Here is a 7396-nt window from a genome sequence, read left to right on the forward strand (position 1 = left end):
AAGGAGACATAAGGGGACATTTCTGAAGTTCCCTTTCTTTCTATTCCGTAATAGAATACTTGGACAATTTTTCCAAGGCCGTAAAAGATACACTCATGAGGTTTGAAATTTCAATAACTTTGACAAATTTATTATCAAATGGAAAGAAGTTGTAGTAGTATGTTTTATTTTTCAAGTCGACCACTACTTCTTTAGGGAATTTGTTAGTTTTCATTCTTGAAAAACAGGTTAATGAGTATACTATAAGTTATAGATAAGATGACTCTAAGTATCACAGAGTGACCTACTTTATGTGGCTTATGAATGAGAGCTCTAAGACAGAAGTCAGGCAAATGTATATGAGTAGAAAAACCTACTACACAAGCATTAGAATGCTGGTCTCCTATTCAGTGTTGCTTATAAACAGTTCTACTCTTAAGAGCCTACAAGAAATTCATTCCTAAGGATCATCTATCTTAAAACTACCAGAAGGATGTAAATGTGAAAATGCTTAGCCCCAGCCCTTACAGTAATTAAGTTGAAGATGCTGAGTCATCAATATTTCACTCCAATTATTATTTAGTGGTCACAAATAGAGTTTATTAGTTTAAGCATACCCAATTATCCCCATTAGGTTATGTTTTAATTTACTTAACTTTGAAATTGCAACTTTCTCTTCCAGACATGTTGTAACCGTGTATGCTGTGCAAAGAAACAAAGTAGGAAACCCTCACTTCACTTTTTAGTTCTGCCACTGAAGCACTGTGTGACCTTAGCCCTTGATCTCTGCTTTATTTTCCCCCATATTTAACATCTGTAAGGTAATAGATTCCTTCTCACTTAAAAAAATTAAAGAATGCAAAAATATTGCAAACAATACTTTGTGGAAAAAAAGCTAATGATGACAATAATCCTTTGTTGAATGCATAATAAGAGCTAATAGTTATACTAAATTCCTGAAAAATCATGCCATTCTTACAGTGTCCTCTGAGACTGGTAATCACTGTGTCAGTCAGCTTCCCCAAAGAAAATAGATGGCATACTCAAATGCAATTTGAGAGTTGTTTAGTAAAAAGGGCATTTGCAAAGCTGTGGCCAAGGTTTAGAGAAACTACAAGCAATGACGTAGTACCCTGAGCTAGTAAGACTAAAAGGGAGCAGTTATCAGCTTGAAGTTGCTTGGGGAGGGCACAGTTACCAGGACCCAGAGAACAGCCGTAGGGAGACAGCTGCCTGCAAGCACATGTGCTTTATAGTAGGGAGAGGTGATCTGGTAAGTGGGAGCCCAGGGAATAAAATACCCAAACCTCTCCCTCCCTACCTGTTTGTTAATCGTTTGCTGATCCATCCCATTGGCCAAATCCAACCAGAAGCCAGAGAACAAGGAAGCCTGCTGATTGGATTTCATAAGGCTGGCCAGCCATCTTATTACACAGAGCAGGTGGAGACAGGGAGAATGGATCTGATATCCACTATTCTTATTTTATCCCAAGTGTCCCAAACATGCCTTGAATAAATGAGAAAATCAATAGATATTTGTTGATAAAAAAAGGAAGAAATCATATCAAAATACTGAGGGGTTCTATAAGCTGTTTCAAATCACACATAGCCACTGAGCCAGGCCTTGCTCTGTGGTTCAAGCCCATGCTCATAATCAGTTATTATGTTATTCTGCCTCCTTTCCACCACCCTGATCCCATGTCATTTGTATGGTGTCAGGTGTTTTGGGAGATGGGGGAATGACTAGAATTAATACCCTTAAGAAACTTGTAATCCATGTGCCAGTTTTATCTTACTTTTCCATCTCATTATTGTCAAAGCTCCAAATTCTCTTCTAGAATCAAATGTTCTATAAAGGCAGGTCTTAAACATCTTACAATTCCATCAGCTATTACTACTAGTGGCTGAGCAGTGAAACCTTCCATCACATGGCATTTTGCCTACTTGTTTGACAGCACTGTGCCTCAGATGGATGTTCTGAGTGTAAATAACAGGTAACATGATATCTTCTGTGAAACAAGCCCCTAACCTCTATTAGCTGCAATGGAATAAGCCTTAAAGCTTATATTAGGAACACATTTACTTGTTAGACATGTTGAAGGATTCATTTGTTTCACAGACATATATTGATCATACAGTATATACCAGACACTGTGACACTGTGATAGATACTCATATACATTGAGAAAATAATTCATACCAAAATCAACAACTGGCTTTCTACAGGAATGAGTCGATAATCATCCACAGGGCGTGTAAAAGTTTGTTAATTACTGAGAGGTCATGAGCACACATGCTGGAGTAGAGTTGTGAATCTGGTCCCTAGCAGGACCCTGCCCTAATTCTATCCAGGTTGTTCTAAGCTTGGATGTAGGATATAATTTCACAATAAGCACATGTCATCCTACTCCTGATTTTGTTCCTTGAGACAATTATGTATTCTGCTACTTTTCCATCTCTTAGGAAGGACCCTGCTTTGAAATACCAGTCCCTTTGTGCAAGGGCCTGCCTCAAATAGATCAAATAGAAATTTTTCCCTGTGGCTTTTTTCTTAGTCCTGTTTTTGGGCTTGGGGAGGCCACTCTTTCATGCCTGGTCCTGACTGAAATAGCACATAGCAACCTTTCATCTTTTTCAGGGACAAGGCAAGTGAACTGGCATGTAGCTACTCCGTTTCATGCTGTGTATTCATGCTGTGTAAGAATCATCTTTGCATTTTTAATAACTATTGTATGATGTGTCATATAACAAGGTTTGCCAAAGCAGGGAGGGGGTTGGCGGGGGAGGAGAAAGAAAAGTAAAGCAGAGTTAGTTTCCTACATGCACATTTTAATAATTTTGGAAAACCATCAACCTGGATCGAATTTCCATACTAATTTGACAGCTTCCCACTAATGGCAGGAATGCAAAGCCATCAATTAGCCTCATGACAATCAGATTTTAAAGAACACTCCATTTTCTTGGTAACTCTAACAAATAGAAAACTTCATTTCAGTAAAACTCAAATCCTCACACTTTGTGATGCTTATTTTATCCAGGAGTTCTAGGTAAGATCACTTTTTCAAATATCCTCTGAACGTTGACTTAGGTGCACACACCTGTGCTTCCATTGCCAACAAAAGCTTTGAATGCACAGGACTTCCGCTGCATGAAATGCATTTACATACATTACATAAGAGAGAAGCAATGAGCAAGTCTGTTACTGGGAGAGGCTCACATCCTTCTCACCAAATCAATCTGTAACTTTCAAATAGCTCTGCTGTATTTCCTAGCAACAGGAGTAAACACTGTACTACATCCAGTGACCAAGATTTGTAACCACGTTAATCTGTGAGTACTCAACTTAATTAAAGATTAGACTTTTAAATTGTATTTTTAGTGCACAACAGTACTGCTAAATTATGATTATCAGTGGCTAAGTGTGCTTACGTCTGCAGAACATGGGGAATGAAAATGAATCACTTTTTTTCATCTTGATATGACTGCTCTTCTCTGAGGCGCTGTTGCCTGAGTTCACAGGCCTTGGAGTTCATTGGAATTCTATGGTTAAAACACAGCTTGGAGACCTCATTTATGAAAATTCTTTTAAACCTTTCACCACTTCGACAAATCCAGTCCAAGTTCACTGAGCCAATTCAAAAGTAGCTCTCAGCCTTTTTATAGGTTTTCAATTACACCAACACAGAACACCAGAGCCGTCATCTTTGAAGAAATATATTTTAGTTGCGAAGAGGCATGCATTCTTTTTTAAGAATCCCAAATGAAAGCAGCATTCCCAAAACTGTAGCCAACAGATGCAAAACTCTATCTTGAACTGTCCTTGTCTTACTAAAGACAAGATCATCAAATTACTTAAACATGGCTAATGTTTAGTTATCTGCTATAGGATGTATGCTATTATTTTTAAGATTTTACTTTGCAGAAATATTAGCAAGCTACCTCACCCTCAAACTGTTCCAAATATCTTTTTTGAGGAATTGTTTAAAACATTTTCCAGACTTCATTCATCCTCCTAAAACATAGTGTGTGACAGCAGGATTTATTTTTCCTGTACGCACTCAGAAACAAAAACTCAAAGCAGGTCAATGAGCTCTCCAGGTTGAAACTGGTAATCAATGGTCAAACTGAGGTTAGACCTTATTCAACTTTCCATTCCAATGTACTCTTTAAGTAGGCCTGAGGTAACCGTGCTGTTTTCTGAGATAAAATCCCTTTTAAAATGTTTATATGACTTAACAGATCAACATATTTTCCTCCATTTTCAAACTTTGAATTTATTTGAATATGTGGTTAATATGGTTTATGGAAGTACCAATCTTTTAGATTGGGTTATATGAATTATTCTAAGTGACACTTATCTTTGGGGGTAAAGTAGATAAGCTAACATGCACATTAGTTGGTTAGAAGCACTTGCAAAATTTAAACACTGTATGTGCAAAGGCAAATTGACTCAGGATATAAATCTCCAGTTCTCTCAGAGGGAGTAGTGATGACTCTAAAACCACTGGAAACAGAAAGTTCATCGTGATGACTCTAACAGCTCCCTGATGCAGGCTACTCTTCTCTTGTATATTTAATGTTCTATATGTCAGTTGGCCTTGTTTGCAATCTCAATAGGAGGCTTGTTCACTGGACAAGTTTTTGTTTTTGTGTTTGGTCTGTTCTGTTTTTTTTTTCTTTTTTCATGCTGTTAAATAAGACTTATGATTTCACATACTAGATTGCTTATAAGTTCTTCTAGTATTTGATATTAAAAGAGGTGAAACAAAAACTCAACAAGGTGTATACAGCCTCAATACAATTCTAGGTTAGAAGCCTAGATGTGTGACTAGAGACGCCTCCTGTCCATTCAATCTGACTCCAATGTGGTTCTGCAGCACTGGACAAAGCTGGGAGATTGAAACAGGAACCCCTGCAATGAGGGAATAGAGCCAGGGTGCAGGGGTTGGACAGGTGAGCCTCCATATACCAAGCCCTTCAACTCCTGGGGTTAGTTATCCCTCCTTTGTTCATTAATGATTCACTATGTACCCACTGCCAACGGTGGGCCTTCTAAACACTGCACTCTACACCAGGGACAGAAAGATGACAAAGACAAATTCCCTTCCCTCAAGAGCCCAGGTTTGAGAAAACAAGCTTGTGAACCTTCTATTGGAGCAGCAATAAAGATCTGAGCTAAGTGCTGAGGGAGGCTGAGGAGGTGGTTGCTAAGTCTGCTTAGGCATCCCAGGGTCTTCTCAAAGTCCAAGCCTGTAGTCCACTGCAGGGGTCACCAGTCACCTGTGGCCACATTGGAATGTGGCTACTCTGAATTGAGGTAAGTAAAAAACATATACCAAATTTCAAAGATGTAATATGGGAAAAAAAAAGAATGCAAGGTTCTTGGTTAATGTTTTTTTATATGGATTACATGTGGAAATGCTACCGTTGTGACTATATTGGGTAAGATATATTATTAAAATTGATGTCACCTGTTCCCTTTTACTTTTTTAAGCGTGCTTGCTAGAAAATGTGAAATTGCCTGCATGGCTCCCATTCGTGAATCCTATTACATTTCTATCTGCCAGTGCAGGTTGGTGCAGTCACAACACAATGCTTCGGGAGAAAACCTGGGGAGGCGGCCTCAGGGCAAGTGGGTGAGAGGGGGAAGTGCCCACGGAATGAGAAAGAGACAACAGGAGGACCCATTAGGGGCTACAAAGAGGGTACATTTGCTTTCTGAGTTGTGCTTGCCTGCCGGACTCATTGCAGTAAGAGAGACCAGAACATAAAGGCCATGATAATAACATCTCAAATAAATTAGAAGCAGCTTGTGGTTTATAGTGAGCAATGCTCTACTGGGGATCAGACCAACCAGTTACCCCTGTCTTCACCCCATCTGTGGTTAAGTCATTTGGTCACTGTTGCCTTCTCATCTGCAAAGGGGGGACTGAGATTAACTGCTTGGCCTGCATATCCCCCGGACTCTGTCAACTAAGTTTTTGGAAACCTGAAGCACTCTAAACATCCTGGGGAAGAAAGGACTAGAGAAGTATACAATGTTTTGTGACCAGAATTTTAAGCTGAAAACAATGAAGAAACTTGAATAGAATAAATTCTTGATACTTTCTTTTCATAAAACTTACCACACTTTATTTAAATTATTTATTAGCCCCCTTCCTAGCTAGATATAAGTTAGCTATAAATACCATGAGCTCAGGATCCACATCTATCTGCTTACTACTGTGACCACAACTTGGAGGACAGAGCCCAGAATACAGGCCTCAATAAATATCTGTGGAAGGGGGGTCACATGGAGAATTTGCAGTCATTTTTGCTGTTGAGCATCTGTTAAGTTAAAGTTTCCAAGTGTGCAAACTGTACTCAGAAATGAGTAAGAGGTAGAAACTTACCTAAAGATGATCAAACCAGTAGTGCTGTCACTCTAATGATGTTATCTGTCCTACTGTAAAAATGTTGTCACAGGTGAAGGAGGAGAGTTAGCTGAGATCTTCCTAGCCCTCGACTGCTCTTGCACTGCACACATTCCAGGAAACTCTTGTGGCAGAAGCAGCCACTTAACTTACTTTCAACAAGAGAAGCTGAAGGCTGAGGGAAGTCAGGACCAACAGAGGATCCAAATTTCATTGGCACAGGTCTTATGCTTCACTTGGTTGCATGAATGAGTGTGGAAGCAGCAGGAAGTGGTGGTGATACAAACCTGGGTTCTTTGTTTAATTCTATTCTCAGTACTTGCCCATTGGGAGACTCTAAGTTCCCTCTCTGAACCTCGTTCTCCTCCATAGCTTAAAACTGGACTCATAATGCATGGTTTAGCTATAATGTACCTTTCAAAAAGGGCTGGCATCTGGTAAGCACTGAATAAATGGTTACATGTCAAACACAGTAAACACTCAACAATGACTAATATCTTCCTTCTGCATTAGCAGAAGGAAAAATCTTAAAAATCTTAAAACTTAAATCTTTAACCTGGAGTCCATGGAGTCCCGGGAAATCCACAGATGAGATTCAATAGATCCTTGAAATCCCTAAAATTAAATACAAAGTGAGGTATGCATGCATATCCTTCCTCTCCAAGGAAAGAATCCATAGCTTTCATATGATGCTCTTAAGGCTCTCAGACTAAAAACAGTTTAGGAAGTATTGAGCTTCTGTGGCTTCCAAAGTGTTTAGCTCCTTTTATTTACCTATGGAATAGCTCTGTGGATGACTCTCAAAACCAAGCTTTTCTGTGCCTCCTCAAGAGGCCTGCATTTTATATGCATCAGTATAACTTCCATAAGATGCTTTTATTTTCTGGCAGCAGCAGTATCACAGGAAGATGATTGGAATTTGTAAGTCAGAAATTGATCTTAATTTCAACAATAGTACTGGAGCCCTTATCTCTTTAAACACATTTTTTCCCTATATATATATA

General features: G+C 39.0%; 1 protein-coding gene across 10 annotated transcripts in view; it reads right to left on the bottom strand.

Moving 5' to 3' along the window:
- The window catches only part of SNCAIP (synuclein alpha interacting protein), a 153250-nt gene that overhangs the window by 136788 nt on the left and 9066 nt on the right, over positions 1 to 7396 (bottom strand). The window contains exon 1 of one of the 10 annotated variants that reach the window (XM_017859751.1): positions 6949 to 7008. The exons of the other annotated variants lie outside the window; for them this stretch is intronic. The gene's annotated coding sequence lies outside the window, so the exon portion shown is untranslated. Of the gene's footprint in view, positions 1 to 6948; positions 7009 to 7396 lie in introns of those variants that run through there. 10 annotated transcript variants of the gene reach the window in all.

The sequence above is a fragment of the Rhinopithecus bieti genome, unplaced genomic scaffold (assembly GCF_001698545.2).
Source record: "Rhinopithecus bieti isolate Rb0 unplaced genomic scaffold, ASM169854v2 scaffold_48739, whole genome shotgun sequence".
Classification (NCBI taxonomy): domain Eukaryota; kingdom Metazoa; phylum Chordata; class Mammalia; order Primates; family Cercopithecidae; genus Rhinopithecus; species Rhinopithecus bieti.